General features: G+C 43.7%; 1 protein-coding gene across 4 annotated transcripts in view; it reads left to right on the top strand.

The window, feature by feature from the left end:
• GRIK4 (glutamate ionotropic receptor kainate type subunit 4) overlaps positions 1-25,149 on the top strand; it is a 484,015-nt gene that overhangs the window by 251,923 nt on the left and 206,943 nt on the right. Inside the window, exon 1 of one of the 4 annotated variants that reach the window (XM_073021796.1) lies at positions 15,590-15,885. The exons of the other annotated variants lie outside the window; for them this stretch is intronic. The gene's annotated coding sequence lies outside the window, so the exon portion shown is untranslated. Of the gene's footprint in view, positions 1-15,589; positions 15,886-25,149 lie in introns of those variants that run through there. 4 annotated transcript variants of the gene reach the window in all.

The following is a 25,149-nucleotide window of genomic DNA, read 5'->3' on the forward strand; positions in this document are numbered from 1 at the left end:
ACAGGATCCCATGCAGTAGAACAGTGGGTACAAGACCCTACAACCCTCTCTTTCACTCTGCTTCATTGTGCCCATCCTGAAGACCTGGGGGGCCTCTGTGCCTAACATCTGTGATTCTGGAGTCTTTAGCAAATCAGTTGCTTTCTACTGGATACCTCGGAGGGCCTCTTCATGCTCTGCCTCTACATTTGTCTTTTCCCAAAGGCCCTAAGCCAGTAGATTTCATAAATTTTCTTTTTTTTTCTTTTTTCCAGCTCTGGAGTCTTGTAAGATGCTACTTGGTTTAGAGAAAAGTGTGCCATCATCAAATACGTTTGGGAAATACTGCATTTTATATATATTCACCTCTTAGAGGCTCATAACCAAGGCCCCGGCGTTGCCCACCTCCCGTGGCACCGTTACAGGGTCAGCGCTGTAACAGTGTCTCTGAGAAATCCTGTAGCAAAGGCCACTGCTTAGAATCCTCTAAATGATTCTTGAAATTATTTAGGTATTAGATCTGGAACTTCTAATAACAAGAGGGTGATCATCTATTAATAATACATACTCTATACAGGACACTGGAGTGAAACATTACAGAAGAAAAAGGGAGAGGGCAGCTAAAAATAATCACCAGCTGTTAATTGGTCTATAGTAGACATCAATAAATGGGAATATCTTGGTGTCTTATCTACCTGCTTCTCATGGGACACTGGTATTCCATGAAACATAGTCTGGGAAATGCTGCTCCTTGTGCAGTTTAGTCAGCACCTAATTGCCAGGCACTGTGCTAGGCACTGGGGATACAGTAGAGAACAAGACAAGCATGGCGTTGGCTTATATCCAAGACTAGCAAGGAAGGCAGGGATAAACAAACAATAATACATAAGTGATGTGTGTTACAAAAGAGAGAGTCGAGGGTACTGCGGACAAGGGATGGTGTATAGCGCGGGGATATTACTTCGTCTAGGAGGCTACAAGATGGCCTTCCTGTGACATTGCCATGTATTTTGAAGCTTGATAGATGAGTAGTAGAAGTTAGCCAGGCAAGGGCTGGGGAATGGAGAGCTTTCTGGGCAGAGGGAACAGTATGTGCAAATGGTCAGGGTCAGAGAGAAGCTTTTGGTTGCAAGTCACAGAAAACTAAACCGAAAGCAGCTAAAATGCCAAGAAAATGAATTGGCTTCCACGGTAGGAAGTCTAGAGGCAGGCGGGAGCCAGGGAGGCTGTGAGCATTGTTTGTCCTGGTGGCTCAGGGACATCAGATTCAGGCTTTCCAGTCTCTTTACTCCACTGTTCACAGCCTCAGCTTTCTCCCAAGATCGGCTTTCTCTCCAAGATTGGCTTCTCCCAAGATTGGATTCCCCTTGTGTTGTATTGTGGGTTATCAGTAGTGTTTTTTTTTTTCAAGTCTAACATGAAAGTAAGAACCGAAGTCTCTTCCCTCAGGTCTTATGGGGCCCGTCTGGCTCACTTGACTACCCTGAACTGATTATTGTCACGGGGGAATGCCTAGCTCTGATTGACTTAGTCTGGGTTCTTAAAAGCAAAGCAAAACAAAACAAACCAAAACACTGGTAAGGGAAATGGGATTACTGTGATTGACTTAGACCCAGCGACTGGCAGAGTTTTTCCATGAAGGGCCAGATAGTAAATATTTTAGACTTTGTGGGCCATATGGTCTCTGTTATGACTTCTTTTTTTCCCGGAATCTTTTTTTAAAATAAATTTTTTATTGTATATATTTGAGGCTTACACATGATGTTAGGGGATACATATAGATAGTAAGATGGTTGCTATAGTGAAGCAGATTAACATGTCTATTATCACACATGCTTTTTATGACAAGAGCAGCTAAAATCTACTTATTTAACAAAAATCTCCAATACAACACACTTTATATTAGAGATTTTTGTTAAATAAGTAGATTTTAATCCCCACGTTGTACATTAGGTCTCTAAACTTGTTCATACTACATACCTGCCTTTTTGTATTCTTAGACTTAAGTCTTCCTATTATTTCTTCTCTACCTTATCCCCGCTTGTGATAACCACTGTTCATTCTCTGTATATTGAGTTCTTCTTTATAAAAATATTCTACATATAAGTGAGATAATGTAATGTTTGTCTCTCTGTCCACCTTATTCACTTGGCACAATGCCCTCTAGGTCCGTCCATGTTGTAACAAATAGCAAGATCTCCTTTTCTAAGGTTGAATAATATTCCATTGTGTGTGTGTGTACATATATATATAATATTTTTTTTTAATTATACTTTAAGGTCTGGGATACATGTGCAGAATGTGCAGGTTTGTTACATAGGTATACACGTGCCATGGTGGTTTGCTGCACCCATCAAGCCGTCATCTACATTAAGTATTTCTCCTAATGCTATCCCTCCCCTAGACTCCCAACCCCCGACAGGCCCCAGTGTCTGACGTTCCCATCCCTGTGCCCATATATTCACATTGTTCAACTCCCGCTTATGAATGGGAACATGCAGTGTTTGGTTTTCTGTTCCTGTGTTAGTTTGCTGAGAATGATGGTTTCCAGCTTCATCCATGTCCCTGCAAAGGACATGAAGTCATTCTTTTTTATCACTACACAGTATTCCATGGTGTATATGTTCCACTTTTTTTTTTTTTCAGTCTATCATTGATGGGCATTTGGATTGGTTCCAAGTCCATGCTATTGTGAATAGTGCTGCAATAAACATACGTGTGCATGTGTCTTTAGAGTAGAATGATTTACAATCTTTGGGTATATACCCAGTAATGGGATTGCTGGGTCAAATGGTATTTCTAGCTGTAGATCCTTGAGGAATCACCAAACTGTCTCCTACAATGGTTGAACTAATGTAGACTCCCACCAACAGTGTAAAAACATTCCTATTTCTCCACATCCTCTCCAGCATCTGTTGTTTCCTGACTTTTTAGTGATCATCATTCTAACTGGTGTCAGATGGTATCTCATTGTGGTTTTGATTTGGATTTCTCTAATGACCAGTGATGATGAGCTTTTTTTCATATGTTTGTGGGCCACATAAATGTCTTCTTTTGCAAAGTGTGTCATATCCTTCACCCTCTTTTTGATGGGGTTGTTTTTTTCTTGTAAGTTTGTTTAAGTTCCTTGTAGATTCTGAGTATTAGCCCTTTGTCAGATGGATAGATTGCAAAAGTTTTCTCCCATTTGGCAGGTTGCCTGTTCACTCTGATGATAGTTTATCTTGCTATGCAGAAGCTCTTTAGTGTAATTAGATACCATTTATCAATTTTGGCTTTTGTTGCCATTGCTTTTGGTGTTTTAGTCATGAAATCTTTGCCCATGCCTATGTCCTAAATGGTATTGCTTAGGTTTTCTTCTAGGGTTTTTATGGTTTTAGGTCTTACGTTTAAGTGTTTAATCCATATTGAGTTAATTTGTGTATAAGGTGTAAGGAAGGGGTCCAGTTTCAGTTTTCTGTATATGGCTAGCCAGTTTTCCCAACACTATTTATTCAATAGGGAATCCTTTCCCCATTGCTTGTTTTTGTCAAGTTTGTCAAAGGTCAGATAGTTGCAGATGTGTAGTGTTATTTCTAAGGCCTCTGTTCTGTTCCATTGGTCTATGTATCTGTTTTGGTACCAGTACCATGCTGTTTTGGTTACTGTAGCCTTGTAGTATAGTTTGAAGTCAGTTAGCATGATGCCTCCACCTTTGTCCTTTTTGCTTAGGATTATGTTGGCTATACGGGCTCTTTTTTGCTTCCATATGAAATTTAAAGTAATTTTTTCTAATTCTGTGAAGAAAGTCAATGGTGGCTTGATGGGAATAGCATTGAATCTATAAATTACTTTGGGTAATGTGGCCATTTTCACGATATTCTTCCTATCCATGAGCATGGAATGTTTTTCCATTTATTTGTGTCCTCTCTTATTTCCTTGAGCAGTGGTTTGTAGTTCTCCTTGAAGAGGTCCTTCACATCCCTTGTAAGTTGTTTTCCTAGGTATTTTATTCTTTTTATAGCAATTGTGAATGGGAGTTTGCTCATGATTTGGCTCTCTGTTTGTCTATTATTGGTGTATAGGAATGCTTGTGATTTTCGCACACTGATTTTGTATCCTGAGACTTTGCTGAAGTTAATATCAGCTTAAGGAGTTTTTGGACTGAGACAATGGGGTTTTCTAAATATACAGTCATGTCATCTGCAAACAGAGATAATTTGACTTCCTCTCTTCCTATTTGAATACCCTTTATTTCTTTCTCTTGTCTGAGTGCCCTGGCCACAGCTTCCAATACTGTGTTGAATAGGAGTGGTGAGAGAGGGCATCCTTGTCTTGTGCTGGTTTTCAAAGGGAATGCTTCCAGCTTTTGCCCATTCAGTATGATATTGGCTATGGGTTTGTCATACATAGCTCTTATTATTTTGAGATATATTCCATCAATACCTAGTTTATTGAGTGTTTTTAGCATGATGGGGTGTTGAATTTTATCAAAGGCCTTTTCTACATCTATTGAGATAATCATGTGGTTTTTGTCATTTGTTCTGTTTATGTGATGGATTACATTTATGGATTTGCATATGTTGAACCAGCCTTGCATCCCAGGGATGAAGCCAACTTGGTTGTGGTGGATAAGCTTTTTGATGTGCTGCTGGATTTGGTTCATTAGTATTTTATTGAGGATTTTTGCATCGATGTTCATCAGGGATATTGGCCTGAAATTTTCTTTTTGTTGTTGTTGTGTCTCTGCCAGATTTTGGTATCAGGATGATGCTGGGCTCATCAAATGAGTTAGGGAGGAGGCCCTCTTTTTCCACTGTTTGGAATAGTTTCAGAAGGAATGGTACCAGCTCCTTTTTGTACCTCTGGTAGAATTCGGCTGTGAATCTGTCTTGTCCTGGGCTTTTTTTTTTTTTTTTTTTTTTTGTAGGCTATTAATTACTGCCTCAATTTTAGAACTTGTTACTGGTCTATTCAGGAATTCAGCTTCTTCTTGGTTTAGTCTTGGGAGGGTTTATGTGTTTGGGAATTTCTTCATTGTTTCTAGATTTTCTAGTTTATTTACATAGAGGTGTTTATAGTATTCTCTGATGTTAGTTTGTATTTCTTTGGGATCAGTGGTGATCTCCCCTTTATCATTTTTTATTGTGTCTATTTGATTCTTCTCTCTTTTTGTCTTTATTAGTCTGGTTAGTGGTCTATCTATTTTGTTAGTCTTTTCAAAAAACCAGTTCCTGGATTCACTGATTTTTGGAAGGGTTTTTCATGCCTCTATCTCCTTCAGTTCTGCTCTGATCTTAGTTATTTCCTGTCTTCTGCTAGCTTTTGAATTTGTTTGCCCTTGCTTCTCTAGTTCTTTTAATTGTGATGTTAGGGTGTCAATTTTAGATCTTTCCTGCTTTCTCCTGTGGGCATTTTGTGCTATAAATTTCCCTCTAAACACTGCCTTAGCTTTTTCCCAGAGATTCTGGTATGTTGTGTCTTTGTTCTCATTGGTTTCAAAGAACTTATTTATTTCTGCCTTAATTTCATTATTTACCCAGTAGTCATTCAGGAGCAGGTTGTTCAGTTTCCATGTAGTTGTGGGGTTTTCAGTGAGTTTCTTAATCCTGAATTCTAATTTGATTGCACTGTGGTCTGAGAGACTGTTTGTTATGATTTCCATTATTTTGCATTTGCTGAGGAGTGTTTTACTTCCAGTTATGTGGTCGATTTTAGAATAAGTGCTGTGTGGTACTGAGAAGAATGTATATTCTGTTGATTTAGGGTAGAGAGTTCTGTACGTGGCTGTTAGGTTCACTTGGTCCAGAGCTGAGTTCAAGTCTTGAATATACTTGTTATATATAGAGTTTTCTGTCTCATTGATCTGTCTAATATTGACAGTGGGGTGTCGAAGTCTCCCACTATTACTGTATGGGAGTCTAAGTCTCTTTGTGGGTCTCTAAGAATTTGCTTTATGAATCTGGGTGCTCCTGTATTGGGTGCAAATCTATATATTTAGATAGTTAGCTCTTCTTGTTGCACTGATCCCTTTACCATTATTTAATGCCCTTCTTTGTATTTTTTTGATCTCTGTTGGTTTAAAGTCTGTTATATCAGACACTAGGATTGCAACCCTGCTTTTTTTTTGCTTTCCATTTGCTTAGTAAATCTTCCTCCATCCCTTTATTTTGAGCCTATGTGTGTCTTTACAAGTGAGATACATCTCCTGAATACAGCACACCAATGGGTCTTGACTCTTTATCCAATTTGCCAGTCTGTGCCTTTTAACTGGGGCATTTAGTCCATTTACATTTAAGGTTAATATTGTTATGTGTGAACTTGATCCTGCCATTGTGATGCTAGCTGGTTATTTTGCCCATTAGTTGACACAGTTTCTTCATAGTGTTGATGGTCTTTACATTTTGGTTTGTTTTTGCAGTGGTTGGTACCAGTTGGTTTTTTTTTGTTTTGTTTTGTTTCGTTTCCTTTTTAGTGCTTCCTTCAGAAGCTCTTGTAAAGCAGGCCTGGTAGTGACAAAATCCCTCAGCATTTCTTTGTGTATAAAGGATTTTATTTCTCTTTTACTTATGAAGCTTGGTTTGGCTGAATATGAAATTCTGGGTTGAAAATTCTTTTCTTTAAGAATGTTGAATATTGGCCCCCATTCTCTTCTGGCTTTTAGGGTTTCTGCAGAGAGATCTACTGTCAGTTTGATGGGCTTCCCATAATGGGTTACCCGACCTTTCTCTCTGGCTGCCCTTAACATTTTTTCCTTCATTTCAACTTTGGTAAATCTGACGATTATGTGTGTTGGGGTTCCTCTTCTCTAGGAGTATCTTTGTGGTATTTTGTGTATTTCCTGAATTGGCATGTTGGCGTGTCTTGCTAGGTTGGGGAACTTCTCCTGGATAATATCCTGAAGTGTGTTTTCCAACTTGGTTCCATTCTCCCTGTCACTTTCAGGTACACCAATCAAACGTAGGTTTGGTCTTTTCACATAGTCCCATGTTTCTTGGAGGCTTTGTTCATTCCTTTTGATTCTTTTTTCTCTAATGTTGTCTTCACGCTTTAAATAATTAAATTGATCTTCAATCTCTGATATCCTTTCTTCCGCTTGATCGATTTGGCTATTGATCCTTGTGTATGCTTCACAAAGTTCTTGCGCTGTGTCTTTCAGCTCCATCAGGTCATTTATGTTCTTCCCTAAATGGGTTATTCTAGTTAGCAATTCCTCTAACCTTTTATCAAGGTTCTTAGCTTCCTTGCATTGGGTTAGAACATGTTCCTTCAGCTCGGAGGAGTTTGTTATTACCCACCTTCTGAAGCCTACTTCTGTCAGTTTGTCAAATTCATTCTCCATCTGGTTTTGTTCTCTTGCTGGCGAGGAGTTGTGAGCCTTTGGAGGAGAGGCAGCATTCTGGTTTTTGGAATTGTCAGCCTTTTTGTGCTGGTTTTTCCTCATCTTCATGGATTTATCTACCTTTGGTCTTTGCTGCTGATGACCTTTGGATAGAGTTTTTGTGTGATCGTCCTTTTTGTTGATGTTGATGCTATTGCTTTCTGTTTGTTAGTTTTCCTTCTAACAGTCAGGCTGCTCTTCTGCAAGTCTGCTGGAGTTTGCTGGAGGTGGTCCAGACCCCGTTCCAGCAGAGGCTGCAGAACAGCAAAAATTGCTGCCTGCTCCTTCCTCTGGAAGCTTTGTCCCAGAGGGGCACCCACCAGATGCCAGCTGGAGCTCTCCTGTATGAGGTGTCTGTCGACCCCTGCTGGGAGGTGTCTCCCCATCAGGAGGTACAGGGGTCACGAACTCACTTGAGAAGGCAGTCTGTCTCTTAGCAGAGTTGGAGCACTGTGCTGGGAGATCCACTGCTCTTTTCAGAGCTGGCAGGCAGGAAGGTTTAAGTCTGCTGAAGTTGCACCCACAGCTGCCCCTTCCCCCAGGTGTTCTGTCCCAGGGAGATGGGAGTTTTATCTATAAGCTGCTGACTGGGGCTGCTGCCTTTCTTTCAGAGATGCCTCGCCCAGAGAGGAGGAATCTACAGAGGCAGTCTGGTTACAGCGGCTTTGCAGTGCTGCGGTGTGCTCCGTCCACCCAGTCCAAATTTCCCAGTGACTTTGTTTACACTGTGAGGGGAAAAATGCCTACTTAAGCCTCAGTAATGGCGAATGCCTCTCCCCCGCACCAAGCCTGAGCATCCCAGGTCGACTTCAGACTGCTGTGCTGGCAGCAGGAATTTCAGGCCAGTGGATCTTAGCGTGCTGGGCTCCATGAGGGTGGGATCCGCTGAGCAAGACCACTTGGCTCCCTGGCTTCAGCACCCTTTCCAGTGGAGTGTATGGTTCTGTCTTGCTGGCATTCCAGGCGCCCCTGGGGTATGAAAAAAAAGTCCTGCAGCTGGCTTGGTGTCTGCTCAAATGGCTTCCCAGTTTTGTGCTTGAAACCCAGGGCCCTTGTGGTGTAGGAACCCGAGGGAATATCCTGGTCTGTGGGTTGTGAAGAACGTGGGAAAAGCATAGTATCTGGGTCAAATAGCACCATCCCTCACAGAGCAATCCCTCACAGCACAGTCCCTCATGGCTTCCTTTGGCTAGCGGAGGGAGTTCCGCTACCCCTTGTACTTCCCCAGTGAGATGACACCCCACCCTGCTTCTGCTTGCCTTCCGTGGGCTGCACCCACTGTCTAACCAATCCCAATGAAATGAACCGGGTACCTCAGTTGGAAATGCAGAAATTACCTACCTTCTGCATTGGTCTCGCTGGGAGCTGCAGACCAGAGCTGTTCATATTCGGCCATCTTGCCAAGGAATCCATATATTATATTTTCTTTATCCATTTGTCTGCCAGTGGATACATAGGTTGCTTCCATATCTTGGCTATTGTGATTAATAGTACAATGAACATGGGAGTTGAAATATCTTTATAAGGTGGTGATTTCATCTTCTTTGGGTATATACCCAGAGAAGGGATTGTTGGGTTGTATGGTAGTTCTATTTTTTTATTTCTTGGTGAACCTCCATACCATTTTCCGTAAGGGCTGTTACCAATTCACATTCCCACCAAACAGTGCACTAGAGGTCTCTTTTCTTCACACCGTTGCCAACACTTGTTATCTTTTGTCTATTTGATAATAGCCATTTTTACGTTGTGAAGTGATATAGTGGTTTTAATTTGTATTTCCCTGAGGATAAGTGATGTTGAGCACTTTTTCATATATCTGTTGGCCATTTGTATGTATTCTTGGGAGAACCATCTGTTTGGTCCTTAGCCCATTTTTAAATTGGGTTATTTGTTTTTCTGCTATTAATTTATAAGAGTTTTAAAAATAAATTCTGGATGTCAGCTTCTTATCAGATATGTGATTTGCACATATTTTTTCCCAGTCCGTAGGTTGCCTTTTCATTTTGTTGTTTCTTTTGCTGTACAGCAGCTTTGTAGTTTATGTAGTCTCATTTATTTATTTTTGCTTTTGTAGCCTAAGCTTTTGGTGTGCTATCCAAGAAAATCATTGCTAAGGCCAGTGTCAAGGAGCTTTTTCTTTGTGTTTTTTTCCAAGAGTCTTATGGTTTCAGGTCTTACATTTATGTCTTTTATCCATTTCCAGTTTATTTTTGTGTATGGTGTAAGATAAGGGTCCAATTTCATTCATTTGCATGTGGAAATCCAGTTTTTCAGCAGCATTTATTAAAGAGATTATCATTTCCCCATTGTGTCCTCTTGGTGCCCTTGTTAAAAACCAGTTGACTGTGTTTGGATTTATTTCTGGGTTCTCCATTCTGGTTCCATTGGTCTGTGTTTCTGTTTTTAGCCGGTACCATACTGTTTTGATTACTACAACTTTCTAATATAATCTTAAATCAGGAAGTGTGATGCTTCCAACTTTCTTTTTCTTTCTCAGTACTGCTTTGGATATTCAGGGGTTTCTTTTGTGGTCCCATGGAAATTTTAGGATTGTCTATTTGTGTGAAGAATGTCATTGGAATTTTAATAGGGGCAGCATTAAATCTATATATTGCTTTGGATAGTATGGGTATTTTAACAATATTACTCTTATTAATATGGAATATCTTTCCATTTATTTGTTTATCTTCAGTTTCTCTCATCAACATCTTATAGCTTTTGGTGTAAAAATTTTTCACCTCCTTGGTTACATTTAGTCCTAAACATTTTGTTTTTTGATGCTATCAATTTTTATGTGATCATTTTCTTGATTTCTTTTTCAGCTAAGTCATTGTTTGTATATAGAAATGCTGTTTTGTTTATTTTGTGTACTGCAATGTTACTGAATTAATTTATTCTAACAGTTTTTTTTGTGTGGGTTAAATCTTTCGGGTTTTCTACATATAGGATCATGTCATCTGTAAATAGAGATCATTTGAATTTGGATGCCTTTTTATTTTTATTTTTTCTTATCTGATTGCTCTGGCTAGCACTAGTACTTTTCATACTATACTGAATAGAAGTTGCATGGGCATTCCTGCCTTGTACCAGATCTTAGTAGAAAAGCTTTCAGTTGTTCCCCATTGATTATGAGTTTAGCTATGGGTTTTTAATAAACAGCCTTGATTATGTTGAGGAATTTTCCTTCTATACCTAAACTGTTAAGAGTTTTTATCAAGAAGGGATGCTGAACTTCGTCAAATGTTTTTCTGCACCAATTGAGATGATTGTGTGGCTTTTATCTTTCATTCTATTAATGTGATGTGTCATGCTGATTGAATTGCATATGTTAAACCAGCCTTGCATGCCAGGCATAAATCCAGCTTGGTCATGATGTATAATCTGATTGATGAGTTGTTAAATTCAGTTTGATAATATTTTATTGAGGATTTTTACATTAATGTTAATTAGTGATATTGGCCTGTAGTTTCCTTTTCTCGCAGTGTCTTTATCTGGCTTAATATCAAAGGGATGGTCTTATAAAATGTATTTGGACGTATTCCCTCTAGCTCTATTTTTTGGAAGAGTTTAAGAAGCACTGGTAGTAATTCTTCCTTGAATGTTTGGTAGAATTCAGCTGTGATGCCATCTGTTCCTGGGCTTTTTTGTATTGGAAGATTTTTAATTACTTCAGTTTCTTTATTTGCTATTGGTCTGTTCAAGCTTTCTGTTTCTTCCTGATTCAATCTTGGTAGGTTACATTTTTCTAGGAATTTTTTCTTTTCTTTTTTTTTTTTTTTGAGACGGAGTCTTGCTCTGTGGCCTAGGCTGGAGTGCAGTGGCCAATCTCAGCTCACTGCAAGCTCCGCCTCCCGGGTTCACGCCATTCTCCTGCCTCAGCCTCCCGAGTAGCTGGGACTACAGGCGCCCGCCACCGCGCCCGGCTAGTTTTTTGTATTTTTTAGTAGAGACGGGGTTTCACCATGTTAGCCAGGATGGTCTCGATCTCCTGACCTCGTGATCTGCCCGTCTCGGCCTCCCAAAGTGCTAGGATTACAGGCTTGAGCCACCGCGCCCGGCCGGAATTTTTTCATTTCCTCTAGGTTGACAAATAATTGTTCAAATTGTTCATAATTGTCTCTATGATTCTTTTATTTCTGAGTCCATTACAACTTTTAAACTTTGCCATTGTAGCACAAAAGCAGCTATAGACAACACATAAATGAATGAACATGGCTATGTTTCAATAAAACTTTATTTGTGAATATTAGTATTTTAATTTTATGTAATTGTATGTGTCATGAAATATTCTTTTGGCTTTTTCCTAAAACATTAATAATGTAAAGACAATTCTTTTTTTTTTTTTTTTTTTTTTTGAGATGGAGTCTGGCTCTGTCACCCAGGCTGGAGTGCAGTGGCCGGATCTCCACTCACTGCAAGCTCCACCTCCAGGGTTTATGCCATTCTCCTGCCTCAGCCTCCTGAGTAGCTGGGACTGCAGGCACCCGCCACCTCGCCCGGCTAGTTTTTTTGTATTTTTTAGTAGAGACGGGGTTTCCCCGTGTTAGCCAGGATGGTCTCCATCTCCTGACCTCGTGATCCGCCCGACAATTCTTAACTTGCAGACCATCCCAAACAAAGACATGCACATACGTACAAGCAAAAAACAGGTGGCAGGCTAGATTTAGCAGATCATAGTTTGCTGACCCCTGACTTACACTAATAAGAACTCATTCCTGGAGCAGGGTTTCAGTCCCTAAATTATGTTGCTATTGTATAATGAAGGAGACATGGAATGGATAGGGAGTCAACTGCAGTATGCTCTACTGACAGCTTGGTGTTTTTGAGGGTCTGCAAGAAGTGTAGTTTAGCTGGGACTGTGCACAGTGAGGCTTACAACATCTATGTGTTGCTCCATGGTGGACAAAGCCTGCACCAACAGTTTCTGGGCAACACTTCTCCCTACCCGGGAACTGCCATGACTCCCTCCCAGCTTAACCAATATATAATTAATTCTTCAAAATAATGGCAATGGGCTGAGAAATATTTCTCTCACTTCCAGGTAACACCCAAACCCATACATTTTAGCGGGGTCTTCCTGCTCTTACTTTTGTTCCTAGATCCAGAGGAGTTCTGCAATTAGCCAGTTAGTAAGTAGTCATTGAAACACTTACTAGGTTTGCAGTCCCCAGGGGTGCAATAGGGAAGCAAAGGAATTGAATGATCCTCCTATATAGTCAAGGCGTGGCGTACAAGACAAACACACACTAATCTTCCCAAATTCTACAGCACAGATCTTCCTGGGTGATGGTGGCATGATAAAATGACCTTCACTCCCAGCATCTGTTTATGCCACACAGTGAAAGTTAATGAGGGCTGACCCTCAGCAAAACTGGGAAGTCACCCAAAGTTAAGCTTCTGACTCCAGCCATCCTTTCTGAAAACACATTACCTCTTTTGGTGGCAAACTGTTTCTCAGTCCCATCACTATATCAGGCCCTGTCTCTTCTCTGACCTTGCTCCCTCCTTTATAAACAAGATCTGCCATTGGCCAGTCCTACTTGAGGCTGGCTGACAAGGTATACTTTCTTTTGGATGAATTTCATTTATTTGTTCTCTTATGCTGTGTATGCATTTAAGTATTTTGTGCCTAATTCTATATTTTATGCAGTGAGAGACTTTGACTCTGGGGAAGTGCCATGGTCTCAATGTTTGTGTCTGCCCTCCCCCCCCAACTTCAAATTCATGTATACTTAACTTTTAATGTGTTAGTATTAGGAGGTGAGGACTTTGGGACATGATTAGATCATGAAGGTAGAGCCCTGCTGGTGGGATTAGTACCCTATAAAGGAGGTCCCAGATAATTGCCTTGCTCTTTCTACTATGTGATGATATAGCTGGATGTGCTACCTATGAACCAGAAAGCGGGCCCTCACCAGACACTGAATCTGCCAGCACTCCATAACTGTGAGAAATGATTTTCTGTTGTTTATAAGTCTCCTAGTTTATGGTATTTTGTTATAGCAGCCCAGATGGACTGTGACAGAAAATTGGTACCAAGAAGTGAGGGTGCTGCTGTAACAAATACCTAAAATGTGGAGTCAGCTTTGGAACTAGGTAATGGGTAGAGGCTGGAAGAGGTTTGAGGTGTGTACTAGAAAAAGCTTACCTTGCCAAGAACAGACTGTTAAGGGTGATCCTGATGAAGGCTCAGAAGAGGAGAACCATAGAGAAAGCTTCAGTCTTTGTAGAGATTAGCTAAGTGGTCATGAACTGAATGTTGGTAGAAATATGGAAGATAGAGGCCATCCCAATGAAGTTTCAGACAGAAATGAGGAATATGTTATTGGACAACGGAGGAGTGGAGGAGAGGACATCCTTTTTATAATGTGACAAAGAATGTGGCCGAAATGAGATCAGTATGCTCATAAAAGAGGCCCAGAGAGCTCCCTTGCCTCTTCTGCCATCTATGGTAGGAGCCATCTATGAGCCAGAAAGCAGGCCCTCACCAGATGCCAAATCTGCTGGCAACTTGATCTCAGACTTCCCAGCCTCCAGAACTGTGAGAAATAAATTTCTGTAGTTTAAGAGCTACCTAGTCAAAGATATTTTATTAGAGCATCCTGAATAGGCTAGCACATGCTAAGAGTATCAGGTCAAAGCAAACATGTGGTGGGATTGATTTGGAGCTGGGAAAGGAAGAGGGCAGAATCACAGCAATACTGACTCATGTTTGGGCTTCACGGTTCCATGAGTACATATACCATTGTTTCTCACACGACCCTGAGAGAGAGTAAGGCTACATAGTGCTATCACCATTATGTCCATAAAGAAACTGAGACTCAGAGAGACTGGCTCTCCCAGAGTTGTACTATAGTTAGCATTGGTAGGACAGGGAGTTGGCTGTGTCAAAGCACATGGTCTGAACTGAACTATGCTTTCTCCTCCCCAAACCCTGTCCAGCCTCACCTCTCTCTGGGCCTGCTCATCAGGGCAGCCATGAATATAAGCCTAACTTGGAACTTTAACAAGCAACTGATTCACCTAGATTATCCCAGGGAACTATTGAAGGTTCTTTTTTTGAGCTCCTAGGGGTGGTAATGAGTATTGGTAAATGAGTAAATGGTAAATGAGTATTGTACATCACTAGCTTTTGTTCATTCATTTATTTAATTAGATTTGTTGAGAACGGGCATGGTGGCTCACGCCTGTAATCCCAGCACTTTGGGAGGCCAAGGCCGGTGACTCACGAGGCCAGGAGATTGAGACCATCCTGGCTAACACGGTGAAACCCCATCTCTACTAAAAATACAAAAAATTAAAATTAGCCGGGCATGGTGGCGGGCACCCCAGAGGCTGAGGCAGGAGAATGGAGTGAACCCGGGAGGCGGAGCTTGCAGTGAGCTGAGATCGCGCCACTGCACCCCAGTCTGGGCAACAAAGCAAGACTCCATCTCAAAAAAAAAAAAAAAAAAATTAAATTTATTGAGCACCTACTGCATGTTAGTTTCAGTAGTAAGTAAGTACTGGGGATGACAAGAGGAGAACTACTGTATATTCCCCATCCTCTGTTATCAGGCAGTGGTTAAGGACCAGGATGGAAATTAGGGCAGGAAACAGTGCCTTAGTGCCTTCAACTCAGGCTAAGGAGGTCAAAAAAGGAGGTGGTCTACAAGCTTGAACAAGGCTGGTAGGTGAGAACAGGAGGGGTGTGTGTATGTGTGTGTGTTACATGGAAGAAATGAGAACATTTTATATTCTGGGGAGAAGGAGAGAAGGGAAGATGGAGTTTTGGGAGAGAGGGCATGGGAAGAAGTGGGAAGGAATGGGATCTAGCATGCTGCTGGAAGGATTGGCCTTACACAGGGGAGGGATACCTCTTCCCTCGGACAGAAGGGAAAGTGGGTCCAAGTGCTGGTGTATTCATCCATTCACTCATCTAGTCATCTAGTCACATTAACTCATTAAATATTTATTGAATCCTGTGATGAGCCAACATTACTATGCTAGGCAATGAGGATATAAAGTTGACAATTATAAATTAAATGCGTATTTGTTGAGCATCTAGAGATTACTATTCCAACAATAATAGCAGTGTGTATTGAGGATTGATCATATGCCTGTTTTTGTTTGAAATTTTTTGCATATTTTATTTAATCATCATAAACAGTAGATGTTGATATTTTCACTTGTTTTTGATGGTCAAACTGGGACACAGGGATTAGGTAACCTGCACAAGGCCACATGGCTAGGAAGGAGCAGAGACAGGCTTTGTGTCTAGTCAGTCTGTGGTCTGAAGCCCACCCTTGCACTCATCAAATGTTCTGCCTCAAGAAGCTTGTCTAGCCCAGCGGGAGCAGACAGATACACAGACATATAATTAAAATACAGCAGATTTCTATTTCCGACAGTGTGGTTGACTAGATAATATGAAAACTCCTATCAAATACCAGGAAATGCTGGATAAAATGTAATAACAAACCTTTTTGAGAAGCTAGCTGAGCAAGAAGGAGCGACAGGAAAACCGCCAGGGACCAAACACGGAGAGAAAGCTGAAAGCTGAAGTGGTGAGCGTGCGAATAGATGCGGTGGCAGCCTGGAGTGGGGAAGTGGGGGTGTTGCTCCTCAGGAAGTTCAAGGGATTTGGATTTTATTGTCCAAGGAAAGATAGGAGGCAAGACCTTGGAACTGTGTTAGGCGAGAGTTAGAATTGAGAATCCCACACAAAGTCAGTGGTTTCAAGGCCATGCTCTCGGTGAAATGAAGACTATAAAAGAGCCGACTCATAGGTAGAGGGGATAACCTGGGCTCTGAGTTAGAAAAAATAGTCCCCGGAGACTTTATAACCACAGACTACTCTCAAAGGGTTTGAAGTTTAAACTTATACCCTCTGCTGGTCCGAGAATTACCAAGTTAAAACGTTTGTATAGAAAGTGGTCACAGGCTGGCAATGCTCCTGAAGTTTCTGACAGAAGCAAAACAAAACCCTCAAGTGAACAAACCATCTCCCCTGGCCATAAAGGATTCCCACAGAAAAAGTCCCACTGACAATGAGCTTGCAATCCAAAGTTGAACAACAAAGAGGAAAGCAACCGCTGCAAATGAGAGTCAGCAGAAGCAACAAACATCAGGATTAGACCCTCAGAAGGTATAGCTACCAATATCACCAGACAGAGCTGATCATAGCACCATCTAATCATGTTTTCATGTTGGAAGGATGCTGAGGCTAGGAGAAAGAGCTCCGCCTGGAGGAGCCAGAGAAGGCCTCCCCAGGTCATGTTTGAGCCGAGACTGAAAAATTGGTAGGAGTTTGCCAAAGGGAGTTCTAGGGAGGTGGCTTTAGGGTTAGAGAGCTGTGTATTAGGGTTCTTTAGAGAAACAGAACCAGCTGTGTGTGTGTGTGTGTTTGTGTATGTATTTGTGTGTGTGGAGAGAGAGATTGAGATTGATTGATATTAAGGAATCAGCTCACATGGTTATGGAGACTGGCAAGTTCAATCTGCAGGGCAGGCCAGCAGGCTGGAGACCCAAGGAGGGTTGTAGCTCAGGTCCAAAGGCAGAAGTCTAGAGACAGAATTTCTTCTTTTTTTGGGGACCTCAGTTTTTTTCTTCTCTTAAGTCCTTCAACTGATTGGATGAGACCCAGTCACATTGTGGAGAGCCATCTGCTTCACTCAAAGTCTACTGATTTAAATGTTAATCATATAAAAAATACCTTCATCTAGACTGGTGTTTGGCCAAACATTCAGGCACTGTAGCCTAACCCAGGTCCTGATAGTCTGCATTCTCTCTGTGAATGGGGAGGTGGGGTGATCTGCAGAGGGAAGGGATATCAGGGTGGCTGGGAGGCTGAGAGGAGTGGGGACTCTGAGCTGGTAATGGTTAAGTCCATGGACAGGGCTGCTGGACCATGTGGGGGCCCAGCTGAGGGTTAGGGAGTGTGTGAATACATGCATGAACAAATAGAAACCTAAATGACAGCAGAGGGCCTACTGATGCAGCATGAGTGACACTCTGCCCCAGGGGTGGGAGATGAGATAAAGATGGGGCTAGGTGCAGATAGGTGTGTGTGTGGTGTCAGGTGCATGGGGGCACCCAGTAATCCTTCCTTCCCTTCCCCTCCTCTGCCCTTGGCATCCCAGAGGGGCAGTTTATGTTTTCAGCACTTCTGACTTACGTGAGTTGGTATTTAAGGAGGGCCTTGTAACATGGCTCCTTCTTGTCCACTGTCCTGGAAAACACCCTGGGCCTCTGTATTTCTTCTGCCTCTGGTCTGCTGGCAAGCCCAGAGCTCCAGCTGTTAAGAAACTGCCCTCCGTTGAAGAATCTGGACTCATACACATGAAATGGCACACAAGCCATACAAGAGAGCCCCCCTAAGTGGTGAAATGTCTGATGACGGGGAGGAGGAGGAAGGACCTGAGAGACGTGGCTGGGTTGGGCAGCAAGAGGACAGGGAATCAGGCAACCTGGGTTCTGGTCGTGACTCTTCCCTTTATCACTGATGTGACTCGGGTAGAGTCCCTACCTCTCAGACCTTACAAGGCTATATTAGGATTTAACATGTTCATGAATATTGGAAGTGTTCTGGAAAGTATAAAACATGACCACAATGACAGGTACTATTTGGAAATGCTTACTACATGCATGGAACAAAGAAGAAGAGAATATACAGTGTATTGATTAGGATGGGGCAGGGGTGAGATTTTTACAAATTATCCTAGCAGGAAGACCTTGACTAATACCTGTCATATTCAGAGCCTGTGGCTGGCACTTTCTTTGCAGTTTCTTATTTAAACCTGATGACAATCCGACAATCCTGATGAGAACTCTTGGTTCAGACCAAATAACTTGCCTAAGGGCAAAAACTAAATGGTCTAGCTGAAATTGGAGTTTGTGAGAGCCAGGCTTATGGCTTCCTTGCTGCATGATGCTACCTCTTGGGGTATTCGTGAAATGCTTTTATTATTACCACTGGGGTCAGGCTGAGCCCTTTTTTGCCACCCGGTTGCCCCTAGAGCCTCCCCTGGCAGGCTGCATCCTGCAGTGGCTGATTGGGAAGTCTTCCCTGAGAAGGCATCTCTCAGTTTGACTAAGGACCTGGGCACCTACGACCTTCTTAAAAGTGTTAATAACACTTAATAAACGTGGCGGAGAAAGGTCAGCTTCCCAGTGTTGTGCCAGCAAGAGATAAACCTGCCCAGAAACATCTGCCCTCTGTTATTGTTGTGCAGGCGCGGCTGCACTGTCCTCTGATTAACTCATGAATTAAGTGGAGGGAAGCAGTAAAACTGACTGCGTGCTCACATCTCTACCGCACCTCTGGGACTGCGTGGGCCGGAGTGCCAGGTGGGGAGAGCTGCCAGCCCCAGGAGCTGGAGGAAGGGCTGTGTCTGGCCTCGCTCAGAGGGAAGCTGAGTTTCAGGCATTCTTTCCGCCTGCTGGGCTTTTGAGAGGAGTTGGAGTTCCCCGTCTTTTTTGCCTGACCTCATTGGGAATCTCTGATTAGTAGCCTTTGTAGAAGGGACAACCTCCATGTCTACTGCAGTCTTTGTCCTGAAGGCAGGAGATCACTGGATGCTCTTGGAGGGGAATTAAGCTGTAATAACAATGTATTGCTTTGTAACAAGTTATCCCAAGACTTAGCAGCTTAAAACAAGAACCATTTGTTGTCTCACACAGTTTCTGAGGGTCAGGAATGTGGGAGCTGCTTGGCAAGTGTTTCTGGCTCAGGGTCACTCTCAAGCTGTTGGGCTGAGGCTGCAGCCATCCCAAGGCTCGACTGGGGCCGGAAAGTCCACTCCCAAGCTCACTCAAGGTGTTGTCGGGTCTCTCAGTTCCTCGGTGCCTGTTGGCTGGAGGCCTTAGCACCTGGCCGTGTTGGTCTCTCCATAGGCCCCTTCACAGCAGGGCAGCCAACTCTCCCCAGAGCAAGAGACAAGAGAGAGAAAAGTCCCCTTACATGGAAGCAGCAGTTTCAGAAGCAACATCCCATGACTTCTGCCATGTGCTGTTGGGCAGATCAACCCCCGTTGTGTTCAGGGAGTCACAAGAGGGGAAGAGGGGTGTGAATACCAGGAGGCAGAGGTCACCAGGCATCCTCGGGGGCTGGCTATGACAAAGGCCTGGCAGGAACCCGTGCTGCTCGAGTCATGTAAGGAACTAGAAACTTCACGCTCGAGTCTTCTCTCCCATTCTAAAAACACCGATGCAGATTTCTTCAAAGTTTATCTTCGAGATAAAGTCCAGGTCCCTTTCAGTGGCTTGCAAGGCACTTCAGAGCCCCCCAATACCTCTCACCCGTTTTCTGCTCTTTTCTCCAGTCACCCCCAATCCAGCTACACAAACAGTTTGGTGTCATTTCTCTGTGACTATGGACCTGCAATTTCCCTTCTCCAAACAGTAGGTTTCTATCTTACAACTTGGTTTAGCCAATCTCCTCCTTTGTGAAACCTTCCCGGGCAACTTCCCAGAAAGATGGGGGTTCTCCCAGTGCCCCATAGTCACTTCGTACCTCTGCTCCAGCCGCCATCCATGTCTTACTTGGGAAGTAGTGAGTGCGTGCCCACTGTGTGCCCGGCACAGGGCTGGGGCTGGGGGCACAGCAGTGAACAAAACAGACACAATCCCTGCCCCTGCTGTAGTGGGGTCTGACAGACAGACAAAGAAGCCAAGAAGTGTGGACTGTATTGGGTGTTGATATACAGTATGGACAAAAGGACAGAATAGGGCTGGGTGCGGTGGCTCACACCTGTAATCCCAGCACTTTGGGAGGCCGAGGTGGGTGGATCACTTGAGGTCAGCAGTTCAAGACCAGCCTGGCCAACATGGCGAAACCCTGTCCTTACTAAAAATACAAAAAGGAGCCGGACGTGCATGTCTGTAATCCCAGCTACTTGGGAGGCTGAGACAGGAGAGTCGCTTGAACCTGGGAGGTTGAGGTTGCAGTGAGCCGAGATGGCACCACTGCACTCCAGCCTGGGTGACAGAGCCAGACTCCATCTCAAAAATAAATAAATAAATAAATAAATAAAGTAGAGCAGGGTAAGGATGAGGTGGGGGTGTTGTTTCCTACTCTGTACTCAGGGAAGGCCTTGCTGCTCAGGTGACAAGGACCGGAGGCCAGTAGTAGGTGAGGCATTGAACTGGGAGGATATCTGGGGACAACATTCAGTGCCTATCATGTTATAATTATTTGCTTTTGTTTCCACACAAGTCTGTAGGTTCCTCGAAGGCAGGGACCATGAATACATCAATTATATCAATTGCACATCTCCACTGCTTAGCATGGTAGAGGCCTGATGAACGAGGAATGTGCTTTTGATGTATAGGAGTTGAAAAGTGTCTTTGAGAGATAGGATCGGGACCCCAACAAACTTCCAGAGGCACTAGGACGCTGACTGGGGGAGAAACACGAGAGCAGATAAATTTGTTTTGTGGATTAAAGACTCGTTCTGTTTATACCCCTAAGCCTTATAGACAAGGTGAGATGAAAATAAATTTAAATGAAGACTTTAGTCTGTATTTAATGATACGGTTATTAGGCTGCATTTGGCAATGTGTCACCTGACGTAAAGTTTTAAAATTGGCTTTTTCAAACACTAAATTACCCTTTGGGTCTGCCAGCTCTAATGATAAATAAAGCAAAAGCTGACCTCATTACCGTCAGATTCACGGAGTGGGCTAACATTTGGTAGATTAACCAGTTCTGGATGCTGAGAAATGGAAGGCCACCAAATGACAAATTCTGATGGAGAACTGGGAGCTGGAGTCACATTTGCAGCCCAGTTCATGACACAGGGGTCGATGAGCCCCTCCTTCAAATCAGTGGGGCCTCAGCTCTTTCTGCATTCTTAGAACAGGGCAGCCTATGAATGCCTTTGTTTGGCTCAGGCAGCTCTGAAGTACCAGACAATAAGGAGGCCAGGTGGGAGAAAGAGCTAACTCAGAGCTGGTGTGACGTGCCTTTGTGAGTCCACAGGATACAGAACTTCTCAGACTCATGGTGGGGCTGCACATCTCAGGCCCCCTGCTGTTCAGCCCCTGCTCTGAGAGCACCTTGACTGCTCTCCTGTCGGCTGGGGAGGTGAGCACCGACCTAGTGGGACAGATGCACCAGGACCTCAGTTGTGGGTTCGTTCCTTCATGAGTGAGGGGCAGGACTGTGAGAAAGATGTGATGGACTGAACATTATTTCTGTCCTCTGAGAAGTCCCTTGGAGGTGTGTGTCCTGTGACAGACGGGGGACCGACCAACCATTCTTGGAGAAGGTCGTACGCAGGCCTTCTGTGAGCCTGGGCAAAGGAAGGTGAAGAGAGAAGCCTCCATGTCATGTCTGTCCTTACCCTGAGAAACCAAGCAGAGTGAGCTGGTCAGGAGCTGGGGAAAGGGCAGCTAGTGGGTGGGTCCATTCAGAGGAAAGGGCATGTCGGGACGGCATCCCCTTTAAAGGGCGAGTACCCTGGTTGGGGGCGTGGTGGAAGAAGAAGGCGAACTGGGCAAGGAATCAGCTGACTGCTAGCCAGGGGCAAGAAGGCCTGGGTGCCACAGGTTGGCAACTAGACCATTCTGGAACAAGGGGGAGGCTACCTTTCCAGCAGTGGGAGTCTGCACCCAGAAGTCACATAGACCTGGATTCAAAGTCGTGGTGAAATTGGTCAAGTGATTTAAGGACTCTATTTTCTTTATTATCATCTGCAAAATAATAATAATAAATAATAATAATACCCACCATATAAGGCAGAAAATGTTGGTTTTCCCTCTATACCTAAATCATGAGGCGGGAATCTTCCTCACATCAAATCATTGCTTCTCACTCTCTCCTTGCCTGTTTTCTTTCTCTTAGCTAGCCAGGTAGTATTTCTACATCACTTAGCATGTGAAAGGTGATTTACTCTACAGAACATTCTACAAGCATTGTGATACACTAGACAGAGCGTTGATAGAGCAAGAGATCTGATTCTTAGCTTTAATTCCTCAACGTGTCTGCCATGTGTCCTTGAGGTGGGGCAGCCTATGGATGCCTTTGTCTGGCTCAGGCAGCTCTGAAGTGCCAGACAATAAGGAGGCAGTTTTTCTGGACTTCAGAATACTCATCTGTGAAGTGGGACTAGTACTATTTTACTCTAATATCCTAGATTAGCGTGAGATACAAATGAGACACATGTGTGAATGTGCTTTGTAAACTGTAAAACAGGACTTTGTGTATTTTAAAATTATTTTTAATTTTGGTAAAATACACATAAAACTACTGTTTTAACCAATTTTTAGTGTACAGTTCAGCAGTGTTAACTACCTTCACATTGCTGTGCAACCGTCACCGCCATCTGTCTCCAGAACTCTTTTTGTCTTTGCCAAACTGCAATTCTGTGTTTATTAAACAATGACTCTCCTCTCAGCCCTTGGCAACAACCTTGGTACCTCATATAGTGAAATCATACAGTGTTTGTCTTTTTATGTCTGTCTTATTTCACTTAGCATAATGTTTACAAAGTTCATCCTTGTAGTATGTGTCAGAGTTTCCTTCCTTGGTGAGGCTGAATCATATTCTGTTGTATGTATGTGTTTTGTTGACCCATTCATTTGTGGCTGGACACGTGGGTTGCTTTCACCTTTTGGCTGTTGTGAATAAGGTTGCTGTGAACATGGGTGTACAAATATCAATTTGAGTCCCCGCTTTCAATTATTTTAGATATATACCCACAAGTGGTATTGCTGAATCATATGGTAATTCTATTTCTAATTTTTTGAGGACTTACATTATCCATTTTTTTGTGTGTGGGGTTTTTTTTTTTTTTTTTTTTGAGATGAAGTCTCGCTCTGTCGCCCAGGCTGGAGTGCATGGAGTCCAGTGGTGCGATCTCAGCTCACTGCAAGCTCCGCCTCCTGGATTCGTGCCATTCTCCTGCCTCAGCCTCCCGAGTAGCTGGGACTATAGGCACCTGCCACCATGCCTGGCGAATTTTGTGTATTTTTAGTAGAGACGGGGTTTCATTGTGTTGGCCAGGATGGTCTCCATCTCCTGACCTCATGATCCGCCCACCTGGGCCTCCCATAGTGCTGGGATTGTAGGCGTGAGCCACCGCACCCTGCCCGGTCTGTGTCTTCACAAGCCCTCTAGGTGACTCTGATGGGCGCTCAAGTTGGTGCAGAGGGATACAAGCGGATGAAGCTGGCGGTGAGTGGGGTTGGTCTCTGGAAGCCTAGAATCAGCTTCAGGACTTTGGGCTGGGTTTAGAACCCTCCAGTGACTGTTCTTCACACCTGGAATAAGATTCTTGCCATGGCCCTTGAGACCATGTGACAACTTGTGTGTCCCTGCTTCCTGTGCCTCCCTGTGTTCTTCACCTCACACGCGCCACTCCAGCCGCTGAACGCCAGTGGCTGCCAAGCTCCCTCTTACTTTGCTCCTCCAACTTGGCATGTTCTTCCTCTCTCTCCCATGGCTTCTTCCTCCTGATTCAGATCGCAGCTCAGGTGGCACCTCATTAGCAACATCCCTTCCCTGACCACCCCCCATCATTCTCTCATACTTCCTTATTTTTTTTCCTTATTTTTTGTAGCGGTTTTTTGCTACCTGAAATTATCTTGCTTTTATTTCTTTACATGTGTACTGTCTGCCTCCTCAGCTAGAGCATAAGGTCCTTGAGTCTGGGTCTCTTTCCCATCCACCAGTCTTTTTCCGATGCTTGGAACCAAGCCTGGCACCTAGTAGGTAGCCAGTATGACTGGTTCTTTTTGTTTGTTTGTTTGTTTTGAGAGGAAGTCTCGCTCTGTCGCCCAGGCTGGAGTGCAGTGGTGCGATCTCAGCTCACTCCAAGCTCCGCCTCCCGGGTTCATGCCATTCTCTTGCCTCAGCCTCCCGAGTAGCTGGGACTACAGGCGCCCGCCACCACGCCTGGCTAATTTTTTGTATTTTTAGTAGAGACAGGGTTTCACCGTGTTAGCCAGGATGGTCTCGATCTCCTGACCTCGTGATCCATCTACCTCGGCCTCCCAATGTGCTGGAATTACAGGCGTGAGCCACCGCGCCCGGCCGCCAGTATGACTTTTTTACTTAGTGGACACTGGATGCTCTGAAGTGGTTCTGAATAGTGAAGCAGCCCTGTCAAAAGGTGCCTCCTGCAGGGATTCCTCCTGTGACTGTGTGTAGGGGGTGCTGGAGCATTAGGGCTCTGAAATAAGGTAAACTGGGGGCACCAACAGTTGTGATGTGAAAAGGGTCCACGCCAGTGGTTCTAAGCTGGGGGCAATTTCTCCCCCTCTCCCTCCTCCAGTGGACATTTGCAGTATCTGGAGGCATTGTTAGTTGTCACAACTGGGGAGCATGCTACTGGCATCTACTGCATCCTCACAAGGCAGGAGGGCAAGTTTCTGCCTTCCAAAGAGTGCATGAGGCCTCTTTATAAGGGACTTGATCACACTCATGAGGGAGGAGCCCTTGTGGCCTAACTACCTCTTAAAATCCCCACTGCTTAATACCATCACACTGGGGACACCTGAAATTTGAAAAGAGACACGTTCAAACCATTGCCCCAGCGATGCTGCTAGACTCCCTACAACGCACAGCCCAGCTCCCACCACAAATAATTACCCAGCCCCACATCAGTAGTGCTGAATATTTCCAAGTTGGCAGAATACAATTGTGTGCCTACGGTGTGACTTTAAATCTCTTTGGCAACACAGTGGGAAGACCCTGAGAACGGGAGTTCCTCTGAGAATGTGCGTGTGTCAAATTCTGTTTCTGACTTTGTTTTCTGCTTGGCGCTGCCTTCTGCTCTGCCTTGCTAATCCTGTATTTCTGTTCTCCCCCTTTCTTGCCTTCCTCCTCT

This window comes from Chlorocebus sabaeus, chromosome 1 (assembly GCF_047675955.1).
Source record: "Chlorocebus sabaeus isolate Y175 chromosome 1, mChlSab1.0.hap1, whole genome shotgun sequence".
Taxonomy (NCBI): Eukaryota; Metazoa; Chordata; class Mammalia; order Primates; family Cercopithecidae; genus Chlorocebus; species Chlorocebus sabaeus.